Consider the following 21,901-nt stretch of genomic DNA (forward strand, 5'->3'; position numbering starts at 1 on the left):
CCCATCAAGCACCTGTCATTTATTTTTGCTCTATTATAGGGTGCTCTAAAAATCTAATTTGTTGGCTAAAAAGTAAAAAATACACTGCACAAGCACTTCAGGAAGTGTGCTCCTCAGTACGTCATTAGCCTCATTTCTCTAGACATCTTAATTATGATAGGAACAAATCCTTTTGCCTGAACGTCCTATATTTCAGAAGATATAAAAACAAGGAAAAGTGTTCTAAGAATTACACAACAGAATTGGAATGTCTCATCAGCAGGGATCTGGGTTTTACTTTCGCCATGGAAAAACATGGTAAAACCCAGATCTTCTCATTTTAAAGAGAAAAAATGTGGGAAATGGATTTCCCCTTGCAGGCTGGCAGAGTTCCAGCCTGCAAGGGGCTGGGGGGAGCAAGAGGAAAGTGCTCAGGCAGGGGGCACCATGTGCGCATGTACGCACGCACATGGCTGCCAGGCAGGTGGGAGAACAGCTCTTACAGGCAAGTCTATTGGGGCGGGGGGTGAAAATTGAGACTCCCATAGTGAGGGAGGAAGAGAGGGAGTTGGGCAGGGCTGAAGCTGGGATGCTGCTCAGCCCGGGTGGGGCATAGGGTTTGGGGCCCAGGACCGGAGCAAGAATGTATGGCCACAGGGCCCAGGCAGGGAGCGGAACAGAGCCACGGGCAGCTTGTCTGAGCTGGGGGAGGCCTGGCTCCCTGCTCCTGTGGCGAGCACTTCTGGGAGGGGGGGGGGAACAGAAGAGGGCAATGGGGGGCACGTGTCCTCTAGATTCGTACATGGGGCAAGTGTAGACTGCCCACTGTGGGCTCAGGGCTCTCTGCCCTGCTGCCCTCTCCCAGAGGCCTCCACAGCTCAGAGGAGGGGGTGCACTGCCACGCTCAGGGGGTGCACATGCATCCACATGCACCCCCTACGCAGCGCCCCTGGGGAGTTCTGCCATGGCAGCGTAGGGCGTGCAGTGGTGGCATTAAGTTTCCCCACCCCGCTCTGCCCTGTTACACTGGGTCCCACCCACTGGGCCACAGAGGTCCTGGGTAGAGAGCAACAGGGTGGGGAGCCCAAGTTCACAGCCTGCACCTGCCTCCCCCACAGCATGGGCTCCGCTCCAGTCATGCTGCCTATGAGGGAGGGGGAAGCAGCCATCACCTCCCGCAGGCAGCAGCCAAGGCTCAGGCACTGCTGGCGGCTGGGGGTGCATCCAGGTCCCTGGCCCCCACCAGCAGGGCTGGGGGACAGGGAGGTGTGGGTGATGAGTGAGGGGCACTAGCAGGGCTCAGGGGGCTGTGGGTGGAAAGTGAGGGGCACTGGCAAGGTCCAGGGTGGGGCTGTGGTTGGGGAGTGAGGCATTTGGGGGGTTTTAAATCAGAGAATTTGTGATTTTTAAATGGAGAAAACCAGGATCCCTGCTATCAGGTTTCCTACTGTTATAAATTCAGTTTGTGCCATTTCTTCCACAATAAGAATTCACTGTCAAAAAGAGTTCAGTTCAATGTTGTAGTCTTTTTTATTTTTCGGGGGAAGCTACCACATACATCAGGCTGTCTAACTGGCGATCCATGGGATGCGTGCAGCCTAGAACAGGTTACGTTGCAATTTCTGGAGTGGTGGCCGGGTAGGAGCCCATCTCCAATGGTAGCCAGTCTCTGGGCTCCCCCTCCCTCCTCTAGCTTCTACTTTCTGAGCTCAATGCAGGGAACAGTGTGGCACAGCATGGTATGGCATGGGCTGCTTGGGGTGAGGCTTGGGCCACAAGATGTGCACTGCTGGATGTGGGGGGCTCCCATGCAGGTATGTGCTGCAACACTGGGCATGGGGAGGGGGTCTCTGGGTACATGGTACAACAGGAGTGGAGGGAGGGAGGGAGGGAGGGTGGCAGAGTCCACAGAGCATATGGCCTAAGGGCCCATGACTCCCACTGGGATAACCCACGGGGCATGCAACCCCTAGCTACTTAGAAGCTGGACAGCTCTCACATACATCATTAAAACATCCAAAGTACTACCTGGCAAAGTCCTTTTCTTACCACCCAACTTTTGTGTTGGAAGTCAACCAAGTTGGTTTTTTTAGCTTATCCAGGGAAGACAAACATATAATGCACACCTGTTATTTCCCTTGCTTTATAAGGAAACTCGAGTCAAGTAATTAAACTTTACTTGAGACTTAATGGAGTAATAAGGCAACAAACAAAATTCTAAATTACGATCTACAGGAAGTGGTTGAGAAGATCAAGTTCTCAATGACAGTACCTGCCAGTGCAGGAAGCACTCTGTATGTTCTTTTCTAACACTGGAATAGCCAACTCGTTGTCAGTAAAGGGTTGGGGTTTTTTTAATCCATCATTAAACATTTCCTTTTAAAACACCGATTTCTTTTTTCTGTCAGAACACCAAAGCATTGGTTCTGGCAAACCGCCAAAGTAATATTGCTGTAGAGTTTATTTCATCAGTCTTAAAATAGTTTCAGTAACTACTGAACTATTAGAGAACAGTTTCTAATTATTATGGAGCAATAGCAGCCACTCCATAGGAAGAAGTTTGCAAAATACTTTCCCAGCATAAGAGCGACTTTATTACTCGTGTCACCTGAACATATGCACTCAAAACAAATCCATGAAAAATAACGTTAAAAAAAATGGTAACTAGACTTGTTTTATTTCAGAATTTTAAATTAATCAGATGAGAATTACCAAATTAAGACTTTCCAAGTACGGAGAAGTTAAACAGTTTGAGCACTGTTCTGACGATCTTACTAAAGCATTTAAACCAGGGGTGGGCAAAATGCGGCTCGCGGGCCAGATGCAACCTGCCAGGCCATTCTATCTGGCCCGTGGAGCCTGTAAAAATTCAGAAAATTAATATTTATCTCCCCCTGGTTGCCTGCCACGTGGCCCTCGATGGCTTGCCAAAACTCAGTAAGCGGCCCTCCGCCTGAAATAATTGCCCACCCCTGATTTAAACAAACACCGCTCAGAACTTAATCTTTCATTAAGGGGGGGGGGGGGGAATCACTGCACTTATACTAGCTGGTCCAAAGTCTCGTGGAAATAGGATCTCAATAAGTTTCCTAATGACCTGTATGTATAGACAAAAAAGAACAGATTTTTAAATACAATTTAAGTGCCTAGGTCTTTTAACACAAACACACACCAACTCTAGGCACTTAAGTACCTTTAAACTTCTGTCCACAGCTTTCTTGGGCTCTCAAAAGAGTGGACTTGAGAAGCCCACTCAAAACTCATGGGCTGTAGGTGACTAGGTCGGGAGAAATGCAGGAGGACTATGATCTCTTCTGAGAGAAGCCACAGCATGTACAGACATTTGCTCTCCCAGGAGGAAGTCTCCTGGGAGCGATTTAACCCTAGTTATTCCCACCTCCTACAGTGGTCAGTTTTACTCCGAGAGGAAAAGCCTGAACAACTGTACACTCTCAGTTTCTCCCGAGAGAGATGCAACTCTCCCAAGAGAAAGTGAATGTCTGTACGAGGCCCAAGTCTCCCAGGGCTTCCCTCACGTTGTTTAAAAAAAAAAAAAAAAAAAAAAAGTCAACAAAAGGGAGAAAAATTCCATCCTGCCCTCCCGTTTCTTTCTATCCTCCCTAAAGACTTGGAGAAATCTATTAGGATGAAGGAAAGCACAGGGTATTCACCTTTCCACATAAGCCTCATCACTTCCTTTACAAAGCTTATTAGCTCAGAAGTGTAGGAATTTCAGTGAGCACTCCTACTTCCTTTGAACCTACAAGGCTGGGAAAGAATATTCCAAAGACATTTATGAATCAAATTTAAATTATTGGAGTTTATTTGAGGTCCAGGAACAAGTTATGGTTCGTATGACACTGATAACCCACTAAAGGGTTGCACAAATTAAATTAAATCTTATATTTAATTGATTAAGTTACATTGGTGCAAACTCTTATGTGGACACAATTAAAGATAGTTTATATCTACAACATCAATTTAAAATTAATCCAAGCTACATTAACATAAGCATACTACAAATGTTCTGAGAATAAAGTTAATTGTTGTTGATAACATACACTCTCTTATAGGTACTAAATCATATTTTTAAGCCACCACCAATGAATAAATTCAAACAAGAAAACTACTTTGCAAAAGCCATTTCAAGTTGTCATTTGATGTAGTTACTCTTTTCTTTTTTGAACAAGGAATGAAAAGAAATGATCTCTCCATATATTCCATAATCACATCTTGTACAGAAGAACACAATAGCTGAAGACCTCTCATTCTTTCTGTGACCAGTGTCAAGAGCTTAGAGATTATAGTGAATGATCTGCTGACACTTGTAGAAAACGTGACTACTTCATCAGAACTGGAGGCATGCAAAAGAATTAACCCAACTCTGAAGAAAGAAGCCATATTTCCCACACTATCAGGTTACTTATTTAAGATTTCCACTGGATCCACTGCTCTGTCTACCTAAATCAAGATTTTCTTGTTGCACGTTGCTTGCAGTTAGAAAACACTCCAAACAATGAAGCCAGAGAAATTTAGGTAATTTGTCACTGAGTTTATAATTGGCAAATGCAGATTAATTATAAAATAAATGAGAGGACAAAGAACATCAGAAGGGAAATGATTAGCAGCACGGGTGCAAAGGCAGCACTTGTTAGTGTGCATTCATGCAATTGGTCCAGTAAAAGATACCACCCACAAAAATCTTTGCTTTCAAATATTCGCTGGGCCATCACAGTTACAATATCACTGACAATCAACTCTCAAGAGGTCCCTTCCAGCCCCTAATGTCTATGAAATCTATGACACTCAACTCCAACAAGCTCCTTTATGCCTATCCCAACTGTGCAGTTGGTCTGATAAAAGATAACCCACAAAAATCCTTGCCAGTTTCATGTAATAATCTTTTAGAGTTGCTATATTATATAAATATGGTTGCAACCCTTGTAACAACCTGCAGATGCAGTAAGGAAAATCATGCTTTCCTGCCCCCTACATAAAGTTAAAAGTCAGCACATCTGGCAAGAGATTCTTTTTAAATGTTGGACTAAAAAAAAATAAAAAATCTATAAATTCTATGTGCAGTGGAGCAAAGATTGAGTGTGCTCAGTTACATGGAGAAAATATTTGATTTATTTAAACTAAAACAAGAAAAAGCAAGTGAAAAAATTCCACAAATTCCCCATTTTATTGACTGATCAATGTCATGACCCAAAGGGTATGACTGTGTGTGCGCTTCGTTCGGCACTGCAGAATTATTTCCCGCCACGAGGAGCTTTCTTTGCACGGTGCAATTCTCAGTTGCATAGAGAAAACCCCGGTGCAAAGGAGTTCCCGCCATTCACATGCAAATTTGTGCCCCACTATTGGCTGTTTCTAAATTATTCCCACGTGGTGGCTAGCTATTGGCTTGCTAGCCGTATAAAAGGCTTGAGTGGTTTCCGCCCAAGTTGGAGGACAACTCCACAACCATCTCGTGGAGGAGGAGAAGGAGGACTTCATATCTCGTGAAGAACTCTAAGCGCTGTGGAGCTTAACGAACCCAGCGTGTGCCTTAAGAAGGATATAGGGGCCTGATCAACCTCTAGCCTCTCCCCGTCGCTGCCTGATCCCTCGACGTACCCTTCCCCGCGCGCTCGTGGAGAGTCACCTTTTGGACTCTCAGCGTGGTATCCAGAGCTCTTTCCGGGTTTAAGAGGCTCGAGTTTTCTACGGGTCTTGTTCGTGAGAGTTTTCTTTTCGTTTGTAACTGCAACTTAAGCAAAGCTTTCCTGCCTGCACCGCGACCATCTACGGTGTAAGTAAAATAATCTTTAATCAACTGCTACGCGTCCGTGCCTAATTCTAGTCCGCTGTGCCGAATTCCCCGATCCACGTGCCAGGGCTGCTGGCCACAGCCCGCCGCGCGCCCCCGAAAGCCTCGGACCACTCCCGGCCCGCACAATCAATATGAACCTTTTACTGAAGAAAAAAAATGTATACTGAAGTCAGGTTTAAAAGGCAAACAGGCTCATCTTCATAGAGCAAGATATTTGGGAAGATTACTAAAGCAAGCAGCATCAATACATGTAAGAGTGCTATGCGAGTCTGGGTTATCTACAAGCATTCCCCCAATCAATTATCAGATGAGGCAACTTAATCAAATACTTTAGAACTCGATTTAAACATAACAAGGGATACAAAATGAGGTCAAACGGCAGATTAAATTCTACTTTTTCTGTAAGGAAAGCACTTTCCCAAAACCTCAGACAAGCCTCATTCATAAAGTACTAGAAAGCAGAATCCAGCAATACATAAATAAGGAAGGAGAAATAGAAAACCATTTTATCTATGATTTTAACAAATCCACAAGTATTTCTCAATACAGATGCCAATACAGCCAGCCATACCATAATTTCAAAAAAGCACCACCTAATAAGGTAGCTAAATTTCAAAACACGTCACCAAAAAGTTTAAAAGAAGCTGCAGAAAAATAAGCAGACTCACTTGTATAGCATAAAATAGAACAGCAAAATGAAGTTGCTGCCAGAAGTACAAGTCACTCTGTTAACATGCATTTCAAAAGGAAAGGAAGCGGAAAAAAACACCCAAACACAAAATATGAAACCACATTAAGAGGTTAAACTGTGAATCTGGGTTATATGCATATACACACAAACTAAATATTGTCTAAACGTTTTTTCAATGCTGTTGGAAGCAACACAGTTGAAGATTAATGATGTTCAATTTCAAGTTTTTCATGTTTGAAAAAATAAAATCATACAAACACAGAACAATTAAAGTTTGTGCAGTGAGTTATGGCACATTACAAATATGCTCACCTGCTAGAGGCTACCAGCCCTTACCTGCTATATGTTAGCAAGCGAATGACAAATGAAAAAGAAAAAACTCAACACTAAGTGAACGAACGGGTCTGGTAGGTACACAGCAACAATATCTTTAAGCAAGTAAAAGAAACATTTAAATCAATTCTTAGAGCAGCTCAGTAAACTTGAGATCCCTTCTGTCAAAATTTAGGAGTGAGGTATCTCTCGTTTGTCAGAGGACATGCTTTTCAAGAGGGAAGCACTTACCTGCACTTTTCCCCAGAGTACAGCTCCACAATTCCCTGTCCTTTGGACTGGATTACCCAGCCACAAACCCCTCTATTCCCATCAAGCTGTAAAGGGATGAGCAATGTTTTACACCCCCTCTTAGCGTACGCTTCAGATGACAGATTACACAGCACCTTCGCTTCTCCAAACAAAACCCAGCCCGGTCCTCTACCAGACTGGGGCAACAGCCCTCATGTCCAACCACATTCTCACAATAGGAAAAATGGATTTGACACTTTCTTCTGCAAGCCAGTTACCAGCAACTGATTAGGAAGAATCAAAACATCTACTTCATAACAAATGTATTATTTGTCCAAAGGTGAACAGCAAGCAGATAGACTATTTGCAACCTTGGTTTCAGCTAAAATTCATCCTTTTCTTTGTGGGCTTCATAGCTTCCACCTAAGTCCAGCTACAAAATTTCATCTGGCCTGGGAGAGACCGATTCCACTCCTCCCCCTGCCTGCGTAGTAGAGCTGTGCAAAATTTCACTGGCTATTTTGTTTTGACTCATTTTGAAGTCAAAACAGCAAAATCAAAATGAAACAAAGGGGTTTGAAATAGCCTCAAAACAAAACAAGGCCAGTTGAAACATTTCAACCATAGTGCTGGGGATGGGAAGTCAGTCCAGCTGGGCTGACTACCCGCCCTGGCCCGATCTAGTGAAACATTGGAACAGCACTGAAACAGCCTCACTGTTTCGACGCAAAACAGAACAGCTGTTCCAAATCTAAATGAAATTCAAAACAGATCTAAATGAAATTCGAAACATAACGCTGTTCCATCGAAACTCAGGGCGAAATGGAACAGGGCCATTTTGCACAGCCCTACTGCGTAGCTCCTATGCATTCACACATTTTAAAAGCAAATCTTAATGGTTTACTGCCTCTTTGATAGTAGGGTCAGGCAGGTGGACATCTTCCAGTTAAACTGTATGGTTGGAAACAGGCAGGTCAGCATTCTCAATTCATAAGTTCCCCCATTTGTTTCTACTAGGGATGTAAATAGAGATTTAAAACTATCCTGTTGTAATTACAATGTTAAACAATTAATCGGTATGGCAACCCAGGGGGAGGGGGGGGGGGGGGGGGGGGGGGGGGGCTAACCTCCATGAACCTCCTGGCAGGGAGGCTGCAAGCAGCTCCATGAAGTCAAACTATAGGTATTAAATCCTCTCCCCATCCTCACTCCTGCCCTGCCACCTTCTGATTCCTCCTGGGGCACCATGTGGCTTCCCTTCCCCCAGGCTGCACCCCACCCTACACTAAGCTACAACCTGTTACCACTGGGCTTATCGGTTAAATATGACCAATCACATTAACTGTTCACATCCCTACTTTCTACTATGCAAGATTTGCTAGTAGAGTGTATCCTGCAGCACAAGAGTTTTTCTAAAACCAAAAATACACCAGCTCTCCCAGAGCCACAGAAAATCTGTTGGCAGAAGCTGCATCCAGATCAAGAGCTCTGCAAACATCCTTTTACACCCAGAGCCAATAGTTCTGTCGGCAGACCTTCTTATTGCAGACTCCACAGCCTTCTTGACGTCACCCTCACCTCCAAACTATATGCTGCCACTCCTGCCTCTATTGTGGTAACATCTGCTACTCCTCTTCCTCTCACAACATCCCTACTCTGAATGAGCTTCTGTGCCACTTACTGGCTCACATTTCCCTTGCCTTCCTGTGGATAGCACATGCCAGTCTTCTGCTTGTTTTTCCTACATCCTCTCAAAAAGGAGTTTAAGAGGCTGTTTTCTCTTCATTCCCCTCCTAAAACAAGCCAAATACATATTTTCATAAGTTCCCCTTCTAGGGGTATACAAGAGCTCAAATCCACAGTCCCTACTTTAAAAACTAGCAGATTCACTATAGTTTTTTGTCACTTTGTACGTACACATCTTCCTCAGACTTTGGTCAATTGCTACAGTTAAGCTCAAGTTTCAGAACTTGCAAGCCAAAAAAAGGACCCTAAACTAACAGATTTAGGAAATGGAAGCATGTTAACTAGGTCACAAAATCATGGCTGTCTTATCTGAGCATGACAGAGCCTCTGCATCCACAGCTATGTTGGCAGAGCCAGTGCAGAAGCAGCATATGCTGACAGGCATTTTTGGTGTCAGTGTAGATATACAACCTCCCCAACTGACACAACTAAGCCAACAGAAGTATTTTTCCAGCAGCATACCTACACCCACACCAGGGGTTTTGCCTGCATTGCTATATCAACCAGGAATTATTTTTTCCACTTCTCTGTATGCCATAGCTTTTCAGTGCAGACTGAACCTGTACCACTGATAATCTCTCTCCCCTTCTCGTCTGAATCATCACAACCTGTCTGAATGGACCTGCTGATCAGTGGTCTGCGAAAAATAAATGAGTGCCTACATATTAATCAAATCATGTGCCTGTCGCTACTGGCAAAATGGGCCTCATCTCTGTTCAGTAAGTGGTTCTACTTTTGGAGCTCCAAGTCTCTTAGGTTTTTTAAAGTAGACTTTTTGATTCAGGCCGTGATCAATATGCATGAAGTGGCCTGTTAAGTCGGACTTCCCTCACGCTGAAAGCTCTCTAAGTGCACGGGCCTTGACTGAAAATGTGCACGTACTATCTACAGAACATTTTAATATTGTTCATATCCATTTATCTTTACTCATATAAATCAACATGGATGGACACTCAAACTCACAGAGTATGCACACTAATCCTTGAGCATATTCTATACCACAACGTTATCCTAGCTCCAGAACATTTGGGGACCTTTCTAGCTGATGTAGCTAGACAGCAAACTTTTCTCTCAGACTGGATTATCTTTACAGGCTTCTTTTAGGAAGACTGTACAGTAATACTTCTTGTACTGCCAGTTCTCTGTGAAATGATGAATGAGAAGCTGGATCATTTGAGGGAGAATATTAAGCTTTATGTTCATTTTTTGGCAGGGGTTCCAACTCAAGTCTCTATAATTCCCTCACATGTACCACACATGTACAAGACAATGACCCCTGCTCAAAACAGCTTATAATAGAACTGAACTAAATGAGAAAACAGAAGAATAAAAACAGAGACTGAACAACAGCAAGATGGTTATGATTAATGTAATAAGCAGCAGTCACAGCATATCAACTACCTAACCACTTTTTTGCATTTACAGGCATGACAGCACATTCCGATTTAGAGAGATTTGAAGGAAAAGCAAGTACTGTTTTTGTGTGTGTCCTGTTTATTTCTTTACAGGGGCTCCTATGCCTAAGGGGCAGCATGGAAGGGAATATAAAAGTGCTTGTTGGAAAACTTGACCAAGTACTCTCACAATGCCACCCAGAACCCCTAAAAGATGCTTCTTCATCTGTGTTTAAAAATAAAAAACAAATACACCAAGACCCTGCAGTTTGCTGCTGGAATCCAAGTGAAAAGTGAATGAAACTCATTAAAAAAAAAACAAACACACACACAACAAGATTTAAAAAGATCTTAAACTATTAAATAAAAGGGATCTTTTTCTCCTGAATTTTCCTCCTTTCCCCGTTTTTTGGCTTTCCTTTGTAGCCTGCACCTAATGTACAATATCTCTAATTCTCATTTGAATTTCAGGTGAACCTCATTTGCAAAAAGTTATTAGCCTTTTTGTGCAGCTCTGATGGAGGTATAAACTATTCTTGTTCTTTGATCACAGCATTACAGTCTAACTGTTTACCTACTTCCCCATTTCAAATTAAATGATTTTTTTTTCTATATACTATAGAGTGGCATTTGTGGTAAGAATGAGGGATGTCTTTCAACAACAGAATTGTTGTTAAAGAGACATCTCCAAAGACAGATTAGGGAGTCCACGGGAATGTGTGCATAAGAAATGTTGATAAAGTAAGTTTTTGAAGATGGATCCTGACCTGCTATCTTGATATTTCTTTTGCTTTCACATTGGACACCAAGGGAGACCAGCATCTACTCTGGCACCTACTCTGGCAGATGCCCCTGGTACCACATCCTGACAATTTCTGCTCCTACTTTTTTCCATCCATTTTCTCATGCACTTCTTTCCTCGTCCTCTTTTTTGCTGCTTTTGCATTTTCTGACTTCTTCCTTATTCACCTCCTACATGCCTCTCCTCCTTTCTAACTCTGATCCCCATTCCCCCTTGCAATAAAATTACACATTGCTGAGATGAAAAAGCATCCTTCAGTGCCCTGCAGGCCGGGACAGGTGCAATATGAGCAAAATAGGAGCCTGTTACTTAACATCCCATATCTGAGGCAACAATTCCACATACACACACAAAATGCCCTGCAGCATTAGGACGCACAAAAGAAACAGTGGAGAAATGCAGTGATTTCCAAAAAACACTTATTTAACCTATAGACTCATCAGCACATCTACATGGTTAATCCATGGTCTTCCAAACCTCCACAGATCCTTTTCTTCACCCTGTGCCCCTTGAAGTAGTCTGTACCTCCCACGTTGTCAAATGACACAGATATTATGGATTGTCTGAGGGCCACCAGATATTGCTTCAAGGTTTAATTTACAACAATCTTCGGCATCTCTCTGGCTTGTTCTCCTCCTCAGGCCACCACCACTTTATTACTAAAGATTTAATTGATGATTCTATTTGAAAATGGAAATTGAAGCTCTAAGAACTCATACATTAGGATCACCCCATTTTATTTCCCTGCTCTTCACTAGCATTTTTGGTATATTTTGGAAGATCAGACAGGCCAGCACAAGCACAGCACTATTTTAGATTTAGATTACTTAATACTTCAGGTGAGACCTCACCAGTGCCATGTGCAGTTTTGGGTACCACCTTTTAAAAAGGACATGGAGAAATTGAAGAGGTTCCAGAGGTAGGTGACAAAAAATGATGAAGAGTTTGGAAGGTAAGTCATATGAGGACAGACTGAAGGAAACAGGCATGTTCAGCTTGCAGAAACGGCACTTTAGGGGATATGGTAGCAGTGTTCAAAAATCTGCAGGAATCTATAAAGAGAGAAAATGCTGTTTCTCTCTTGCTGCAGAGAGCTGACCAAGAGCTTGAAGTTGCAGCAAAGTAAGTTTAGATTAAATATCAGGAAATATCTCTTCCCTGTTGCAAGAGTGAGGTAGTGAAATCGACTGCCTAGGGAAGTTGTGGAATTAGCCACCGATGGAGGTGTTCAAGAAGAGGTTGGATAAGCAGTGATCTAGGAGTAGTTGGTATGCCTATGTTCTACTACGGGTATTCCCCATGCTTCTGGGTTTCCTGGCTGCCATATGAAGCCAGGAAGGATTTTTTTCTCCCTCTTGCCACTACCTGCATTAGGAATCAGAGGGGGATGGTGTTTGCTTTCCTCAGAAATATTGGGGTTGGCTGCAGCCAAGGCTGGGGATTTTGACTGGGGCATGCCAATGCTCTGGCTGGGACTAGAACCTGGAGATTCCTAGCTAAAGGGTCTTGTCCCTCCTCGCAGTCACACGATAGCTGCACCTGGGGTCAGAAAGGAATTTTATCTCCCAGTCAGATTGGTATGGACTGGGGGGGAGGGGTCTTTCCTCTGTAGTGGGGGCTGTGGGCCTCTTCCTTGGATCTCCCAAGCATATTTTAACAACCTTACTTGCAGACAGAAGTTGGCTGCCTGCTTTACCTGAAGCAGGTTAGGGTGTTGTTTTGCAGTTGCATCAGAGCTAACTGTGTAGTTTTGCTAATAGGTTAGACCAGTGATTGTCAACCAGGGTACCACATAATTTTAGCACTCTTAGATTTGCAAACGTGATCCACAATACAAACCCAATAGACTCAATCTCCAACAGAAATCTACAGTTGTTGTCTTTCTGAGTTCTTTGTAGTAGAAAAATTGCTGTATTTTTTTATCTATGGAAAAATGAGTGAAAACTAAGCTGACAGTCTCCAAGTGATGCCTCAAGTCTATCCAGGAGGTGTCTCGAATCTTAAAAGGTTGAGAACCACTGGGTTAGACAATGGATTTGTTTATGATGATTGGACTAGATTACCTCCGGAGGTCCCTTTCAATCCTACTTCTCTATGATTTCCATGAGTTATACCCCCTATTTAAAAAACACTCACTGAAGGACTAGGGTAAGATGGAAAGGGAAATTTAATCTTGCCTTCCAATGAAATGCAGTCACTTGGATACAGAATTCCTTCACTTCGCCTTCTTTGTAATGCTATACCCAGCTCCTCCAATACAAATCCTGTCAGCAGGGGCAAGTGTTATGACTGAGAGGAGGCACAACTGGCTAGATTATCTTCTAAAACTGAAGTCTTACCCAATGAGACTGGCTATAAGAGGACCAACAAATTTGATGGAGAAACTTCACCAGTTGCTGCACCTTAAGACTCAGGTAGTCTTTGGCTTCTGCCAAGACATGTTTAGTTTTACAACATGTATTTCATGTAATATATGTTCCATTCTTTCCATGTCAGAAGCATTTGCCTTTTGTACTATAATTGGGTCTAGACTAGAATACAAGAGGTAGGGAAAGGCATACATTGTTACTGCTGCCAAAATATGCCCTAGTTAATATTATAAAAATGTCAAGATGAGAAGCATCAGAGGAAGAGCAGACTGAAAGTGGTAGACACGTTAATGTACGATAAGAAACCAAAGTGTTACTGGAGAACAACGTCTATATGGGAAGATGAAGCATCTTCCAACCTGGAGCTCCAGGATGGACAATTCTAAATTGTGTTGTATATACTGAACGTGGTATACATTATATAATCTATTTTCTATTAGAACATTAGCATCTATTTTCTATTAGAATATTAGAAAATAAAATGTATACTGTATACTACATTCACAGTAATGCTACGTATCTAAGCACAAGAGCGCAAAAAAAACAACAACTCCAAGATGACCTACATCTGTCATGCGCTTTTTCTCCAGAAGTGCATGCAGCAAACTGTTTTGAGAAACTTCAGACCAAACCAAGAACAAAAAAAACAAACAAGCCCCACACCGTTACAAGTCTGGTAGGGAAGGCATTATCTAAGATTATGGTTTCTCTTGGATGGTTTAGATAGGGATGGTCCTGCCTCAGAAGCAGAGGGCTGCACTACATGGCCTTTGGAGGTCCCTTCTCTGCAATTCTGCCCCTCTGAAGTCAAGTAGCCTAGTGTGTGGAAAAAACCTGAAGAAGCAGAATTTGGGTTCTTTAAGAAAAAGCAGCATACAGAGTCCTACACACTCGCACCGTCAGGAGTAACAACTTCACTCCTGGCAATACAGGCAAGAGATGACGAAAATCACCTGCTCCACATCACCTGTTAACTGAAGACAGATGGAGGCTTAAGAGGCTCAAAAGTCATAAATGGTTTGTACATGACATCCACAAGCTCCTGGAAGAAATTGGGGATACTGAACCAAACTGACAGACAGCAATGCAGCAGGCCGACCACTGGGAACAGTCAGATCTATCCCTACAGCGTTTTATAACAACACTAACGAGGTCCCCATCAGGTACAACCTTGACTGAGAAGTGCGGCTCAAGCTGAACCATCGGCAACGCACACAGGGTGCACGTGCACCCTGAGATCTGGTTTTGCGGCTGGGGGTGCACGGCTGAAGTGCCGGCAGACGCGCACTTAAGGTTTGGCCGATCTGGGACCCCCGCTGTCGGCGAGCTGGTGCCCCCCACACTCGAGAGGCACCAGTCGTCCAAGAGCCGAACAGAGCGAAACCTGGATGTGGGCACCTCGAGACCGCACTTCATCAAGTGACCTTCTTGGACAGCCCCCGTGGCAATGCGGCGGCGCCCAAACAGCACGGCTCCGAATCGAACGCTGTGACTCTTTACAAACCCGTAGATGAAACGCACGCGTTGAGCGGTAATACCACATAGCGGCCGTCGATACCTGATGCTATACGAAAGAGGAGAGAGGACTTGCTACCTAACGAAGTAGAGAGCGGCGGGGCCGGCGAGAGGTCGCCTCGGCCAGACCCCTACCCCGACCGTCCCAGACGTCGCATCGTCTAGACGAGGAGGAGGAAGGCCGCGCCGAAGAGCCGGATACGCGCCCGCCGCACGTCAGCGCTCGTGCCCGCCTCCACGTTGTTGTGGCTGGACGCCCATTGCTAACGAGAGCCGCCGTATTCGCACCATCATGGTTTCAAACCTTGCTCTGTTACGGCGAAAGCGTTCGAAACGTGCGATAGTTTTGGCGGCTGCCGACAGATGCAAAACCCAAGTCGCTCGCGGGGTTTAACCCAATTTCGAGGTTGGCTGGCTGCGCTTCCTTGCGACGGCCGGCCTCGAAGTAAAGACACGCGCCGACTCGTGCAGCCCGGACCCCGGTCCCTCGTTAGCGGCTTCGAGGGAGCAATATCGAGTCACGGGAAGACTTATTTACAGACTGATTTGCATATTTTTAAGCGTGCGACCGTTTTCCCCCAAAACGGTCATTGCGAGGTGCCAGCGCGGTCACGGCACGGCTCAGACCCGGCAGCGCTGTGCACGGGGGCAGGACGGGGGGGCCGGGGCCGGGCCCGGGGGGGGGGGCCGGGCCGGACTCACCGCGCTGTGGGGCCGCCGCCGCTCCCCTCACGGCCAACTTCGCCGGTCACGTGACGGGCCGGGACGCGCCGCGCCCCCTCCCGGTGCCAGGGCTGGGCCGCCGCGGGGCACGGCGGGACATGGAGTCCGCCGCCGCGCGGGGCACGGCGGGACATGGAGTCCGCGCATCCTGAGGCACGACGGGAGATGGAGTCCGCCGCCGCGCTGGGCACGACGGGAGATGGAATCCGCCGCCGCGCGGGGGAGTGGAGTCGGAGGGAGGGTTGCGGGGCATGCTGGGAGATGTGGTCCTGGCGGCCTGAGTCACGTGGGCGGGGTGGGCCCGTGAGCGCCGGCGGCAGGGGGCGGTGTCGTCACCGCGAGGCAGCCTGCCCCCTTCCCCCTTGCACCAACACAAGCCCCCTTCCACCAACATAACCCCCCCTTGCACCAGCACGATCCCCCTTGCCTCTTGCACCAACACAAGCCCCTTCCCCAACAGACTCCCCCCGCCCCAGCCGGGGCAGAGGCCTCTGTCACGACGTGCCCTGCTGGGGCAGGTGAGAAAGGACGGAGGCCGCGTTCCCACGTAGCGATCGGCCTCCAAATCTTGGCGGGGTGGGGGGGAAAAGCCAGGTGACAGGGTCAAGCCCCAGCCCCGCCGCGGACCCCCGGCGCGGGCAGCGACGTGCGGAGCGGTTTCGTCCCTTTCCCCTGCCTGGCCCCGCGATACGACCTGAGCTGAACCGGGAAGAGGGAAGAGGGACGAGGAGGAGAGGAGAGGAGAGGAGAGCAGGGAAAGTGGGGGGGAGGCGGCAAGTTTGGGACTGAAAAGGTGTGCCCTAGGCCGGGGAGGAGGAAGCTCGTGAGTTTTGCACAGCCGGGCTGTCAGGGCAGGAGCAGCGCTGGCGAAGGAAGGTGTCCGGATGAAGGCTGTGCTGAGCTGAGGCAGAAATGAAGTCCGTCCCCGGCCAGCGTTGTGTAGCGAATGCCCCCCTCCCAGACCAGCTGCCTCGTTTTCCCCATGGCCGCTTCCTTTCTCTTCTCTTTGGCATGGCAGTTTTACAGGCAAGGTCGTGCTTTAAAGAGCCGAACGCGCGACACACTTAGCACAGTAGCATACGTGCACTAGTTACCCTTCACTGCTGTGGCCGCTCGGCGCGTCTTTCAACTTGGCTGATTTAATGTCACTCCTGTTTCCTTCCTCCAGTTCAAAGCCACTTCTCTGCCTTCCTCTTTTAAAGCAAAGTCTGTGGACTGACACCAGATCAGCAAACTGGATGTGGCGTTTTGTGGCACTACAAAGGTGCTACTCCCAGGTCGAGAGAGACTGAATAAGATATACACAGTATATCTGCAAGCGAGTCGTCCGTCACTGCTGGCTTTGTTGAATCGTTCGGTTTTTTACTGTCTGACAAAGCTATTTCAGAGACCATTCAACAAATATTTATGAACAGTGCTGCGCCTTGATAGTATCAGGGCTGTGACAACTCAGACAATGTTGGCTTAAAACTAACACAGTGGGAATTTAAATGTTCACCCAGACATTCATTTCTTCACTAGCAGGAAGCTATCCAAAGCAAGGAAATCTCCTTCAAACAAGTGAGGCAAATAAACAGGTGTGATGCCCAAGGCTCCTCGTGCACTTCTCACTCCGGTAACAGCATGATCTTTTCCTCGGTTTTTTTATCTCAATTTCTTCCTGCTGCCTTGTTTTTAATTTAGGGCACCATTTTACAAGCGTACAGATAATTTTACTTACATAGACAATCATGAGATTGCACGCGTGGCATAAGTTACTCACATGTCCTGGAGTTTGCCGGTTCGAGTCTGTAAGATGCATCCGAAAAATCTGCTCCTGCATCAGCCGAGTGTGGAAGCACCTTTGCCAGCGTCAAGCAGTGATGTGAAAAAAAAAAACAGTGCATGTTGGACTCGGGCCAGTATCCTCATCCAGTTCACATGGTGGGAAAAGTCTATCCTAGCATCCTGGTGTTGCACTAACAAATTATAGAGAGCCCTGACCGTTGTTGCGGGGGGGGGGGGAGGTGGAGGGAGTGTGTGTAAGTGTGTAAGAGAGGAAGGATTATATTGAAAAGGAGAAAATATCTAACTCTCTTAAAATCAATTTTACAAATATCCTTTGCAGGTGACCTTTCATTTGCTTATATTATCAACTAGGAATTTTGCATGTAAACAGCAGTGGAGCCAGTTGTTATTTTTAAAGTGAGATCTTTTGGGAACTTTGCTTTTTTTCCAACACCTTTAAATAAAGAAGTTATCTGTACAGAGTAATATCCATGGACTAAGCAACTAGGGATGTAATACAGACCTGTCTTGAACTCTCCCAGCTATACAAATCTAACAATGCATCTCAGAAATAACTGGAAAAGGTGACCAGGTTTGTTTGTTTTTTTATTATTAAATCTGGTTTTAAATAATTTATTCCTGGGATGAGACGGTGCGTCCGATTTCAGCATACAGCAAATTTTCAAAGTTCATGTGACCTATGGATACTATCTCAAAATGTTACTTGTTAAATATTATTTTAATAAAGACCCTGTATACAGCACTCTTAATTTACACAGCACTTTTACACATACCAGTGTCGACCTTGTATAGGAGCCTGCTGTCCCATGCAGAGTCCCGTTAAAGCTAATGGCAGTCCATACAGTTGTAAGAATTTATACACGTTAGTACACATAAAACATGATGGTTGCACCTAAATAAAATAAAGCAAAGAAATAAGGAAAGAGATAAGGAAAGGCACAGTTTGGGCAGTAGACAAAGTTTAAAAAGAAATTAAAATTAGTAATTAGGCCAGGACTTAAAAAGACAGTATTTCCCATTCTTCTGTTGCCAGGCTCATGGAGTCAAGTGATACAGATACAATCTCAGCTTTGATATACGGATATAGATTATATACAAGTTTAACCACAACTCATATATACAACCACAACTCGTTCTGAACCAGTTTGACAACTCCTTTTGAGGCCCAACTCCTGACTTTCAAACATTTGAGGCTGGCAACATTGAAAAATCATTAACAAGATACAATTCTAACATCACTTCCAACATCACGTTTGTTTGGTGCTCTTCTGCTTATATGTCCTGTCCTTTATATTGCAGTTTTGGGGGACAAGCATTTTGTCTACAGCTCAGGTTGGCAGCCTGTCAGTAACAGCGGGCTGAATTAACACAGCTCAGTCTTGAGGGAGGCTGGAATATATCATTTATTATGGGGTTGATCTCCCACAGCATGGCAACAGTGCGTGGCTCTGTCTCAAATCATATGTACACTGGATTCACTGCAGTGTCTCAGCAGGGGAAAGGACTGATGGAGCACTCAACAGAGCAAATCCTATCCCCCTGCCAACCCTAGGGTGAGACAGTCCCCAGCCCTGCACACAACCAAAGGGAGTTGGGGACAGGCAGCACTTGTTCACACACTGATTGAAGGCACCAAAATGTCCCTAGACACAGAACATCCCCACCGCTGCAACATAGCGATCACGGCCTCACGTGGATCATTGCCCGACTGACGGCTCCACCAATCCATCTGGTCAGGAACGTGCCAGAGCCCCTTCCAGCCCCTGCTGTCACAACTGCGCCCCAGCACATGGCCCACCACGCTTCAGGACCCAGCAGACTGCAAGGAGGGTCCCGGAGCACAGCGTGCTTTCAGGTAGTCCATTCTGCACCGTGCTCCAGGTAGCAGCTGCAGCAGCAGAGAGAGACTGCATTAGAGGTATCAGCATGTCCCTAGCCAGCTCAGCATGCGCCAACCATTGGGCTACGGCTGTGGTTCCTCTGTGCATCCCGAAGCTCTGTCTTGCACCATGCACCTGGCTGATCAGGGACATGCTGATGCCTTCTGTCCCAGTCCGTACTGGTGCAGCTGCTGCCTGTGCCTGGTGCAGAACAAACCATGCTGCAGCCACAGCTTGTCCGCACATCCAAAAGTACACTGGACTTCAGGATACTCCTTGCACTCTGCCAGGTCCTGGAGCTTGGTGACCCTCTTACAAAACATTGGTGGGCTGGAGCCAAACTGTGGGCCATACATTGCCAACTGCTGGCCCACAGCATTTATATAATACCTAGCACAATACCACCCCACCCCCAACTTCAGACCTTTGGATGATACCACTATACAAATAAGAAAATAACTATTAATAATAGAAAAGCAGTTCTCAGTGGAAGATATGGGGGGGTTGTGAATTTGAGATAAAAATGGAAAGATTCATGGCCTGGTAATGATATTTGCTCAGCCAGATACCATATAACTAGTGTAAAATGATTATATAAACCTAGACAGCATAAAATGATAACTTGGAAACTCACCATTAAGTAAGCTATATGTTCATGTACAGCTACAATTTCTAAAAGAAAAATGGACTTGAGGGTTTAGGTGGCAGAGAGTATTCTCTATTATATTTCAAGTAAGCAACTTGTCGTTATCCAAACTGGAACCAGGGAAAGTGATGGGATCTTTCATGATCACAAGTCATCACCAGGGTTCCTGGTTTTCTCTGATAAAAAACAAAAATCCTCAATTTTTGGATTAAAAGGGTAACCCAAAATCCACAGTGTTTCATGATTAAAATGAAACATCACAATATATGGATATCTATAGACAAGTACAAGTATATATATAGTGGTGTTTCATTTTAATCCCGGAACACTGGATTTTGGGTTACTTCTTTAAATCTGAAAATTGGGGATTTTTTTTTTTAAATCGGAGAAAACCAGGATCCCTGGTGATCACAAACTTGCTTTTCATGTAACCCAAGAGAAGGTACCTTCAATATCCCAGTCCCCATATTAGCACTACGTACGATAACACGTAGACTCAATCATTTCTTAGAAAGAAGAATGAAACCTTCTGCATCACCAAATCCATTTTTTTTCATAGATTTTCCTTGGAAATCACTATTGAATGTAATTATTTAATTTGCTTATTCTCAGTGAAGCTAAATCAAGTTGTATCATGTAAAGATCTGGCCCATAGTCTTCAAGTCCATTTTGAGGAGAAGCATTCAATAGTTCCAGATAAGATGTACTTTTAGAGGACGTCATGAGACAATTGTTTTTTAAAATTAGTGTTAGCCGTTCCTTGTAGTGTCTCCTTTACTGTCGACAATTTACAGATGGAATTCCAAAAACCCAAGTTAAAGTGCAACCCCTTTTAAACACACGCACACACACGCACTCACACACTGGGTCGGTGCCTATTATGATGGAGAAAATTGTTTCTAAGGTGAAGAACATTTTCTATAACAAATGTAGAATTGTGTGTTTTATTGTAATAAATAGTAAGCACTGAGCCAGGGAGAGATGACAACCATATTATTCTTATGCCCCTTGTCCAAATAATCCTGTCTGCTTGCTTCTCATTTTATTGTCTTTCAACAAAAGGCTTGTTAGGAAAATCACTGCTACAGTATCTATTGAATTGTTTTGAGGTACAGATCTAGAAGCACTTGGCTCAATTCATTAGCCACATGTAGGGTAAGGCATGAAAATATGGTGCCTCTGGATGCGTCCACACATGCAGGCACGTGCACTTGCAGCAGCTGAAGTAGCAGCGGCACAAATTTGTGCCGGAGATTGGTGCCTCAGCACATGTGCCTGAACGTGCACTTTGGTGTGGGGCAAATTGTGCCACTTGGAGCGAAGCACCCTGCCCAACTCCTCCCAGATCTCCAATTCAATTTATTCAATTCATTAAGGATTCTGGCTAAATGCCATGCTCTCAAAAATGACATAACACACATACGACCATAATATAAATAAGTTCAAACAATGTAACCAAACTAGAGCCCAGCACTTAAAAATATTATTAATATAAATATAGTAGTAAATCAAGACATGAACCTATAATATTGTTGTACAGAGATCCACAACTGAGACAATAAAATCAAATCTAATGTTAAAATGTATCAGTCATATCAGTAATAAAGGATATTTAACGCTAATCGCCTCAGACTGATAAGCAAAAATTGCAAGACAGTTTACTAAATTTGGATGTTTGCTGTAAAAGCCAGATTAATTTCTCTCTGTTTGAAAAAGTATCAATTTCTGCAAGAACAGTAATAAATAGGTTCTCCTTATGTCATTATATAAAGAATATTCTAAAACATAGCAGACAGTATCTTCCACAAGTCCTAGATGGACTGGGCAACATCTTTTAGCCCTTGGAGTAGAAAATCTATGTCCAGCCAGAACAGATGTGGGCATCTGTTCGGTCCTGAGTCTAGTCAAGGAGGATGGCTATTTGTTATTGAGATCCAACTGTAAATACCTCCCCCCCAACAAATAATTTCCAGAGAGTATATAAAGGGG

At 44.9% G+C, this 21,901-nt stretch overlaps 1 protein-coding gene and 1 long non-coding RNA gene across 5 annotated transcripts in view; one reads left to right on the forward strand and one right to left on the reverse strand.

Moving 5' to 3' along the window:
- MTM1 (myotubularin 1) overlaps positions 1-15,675 on the reverse strand; it is a 50,784-nt gene extending 35,109 nt beyond the window's left edge. Inside the window, exon 1 of one of the 4 annotated variants that reach the window (XM_006271284.4) lies at positions 15,578-15,675. The gene's annotated coding sequence lies outside the window, so the exon portion shown is untranslated. Of the gene's footprint in view, positions 1-7,049; positions 7,075-7,420; positions 7,589-14,954; positions 15,503-15,577 lie in introns of those variants that run through there. The other 3 variants (XM_019492775.2, XM_019492777.2, XM_019492776.2) reach the window with 3 other exon arrangements.
- Positions 15,676-15,973: 298 nt separating this feature from the next.
- Positions 15,974-18,128, forward strand: LOC109284420 (uncharacterized). The gene is made up of 2 exons (XR_002091873.2): positions 15,974-16,116; positions 16,767-18,128. It is a non-coding gene; the product is annotated as an uncharacterized LOC109284420 (long non-coding RNA).
- Positions 18,129-21,901: the final 3,773 nt, after the last annotated feature.

This window comes from Alligator mississippiensis, chromosome 8 (genome assembly GCF_030867095.1).
Source record: "Alligator mississippiensis isolate rAllMis1 chromosome 8, rAllMis1, whole genome shotgun sequence".
Lineage (NCBI taxonomy): Eukaryota > Metazoa > Chordata > Crocodylia > Alligatoridae > Alligator > Alligator mississippiensis.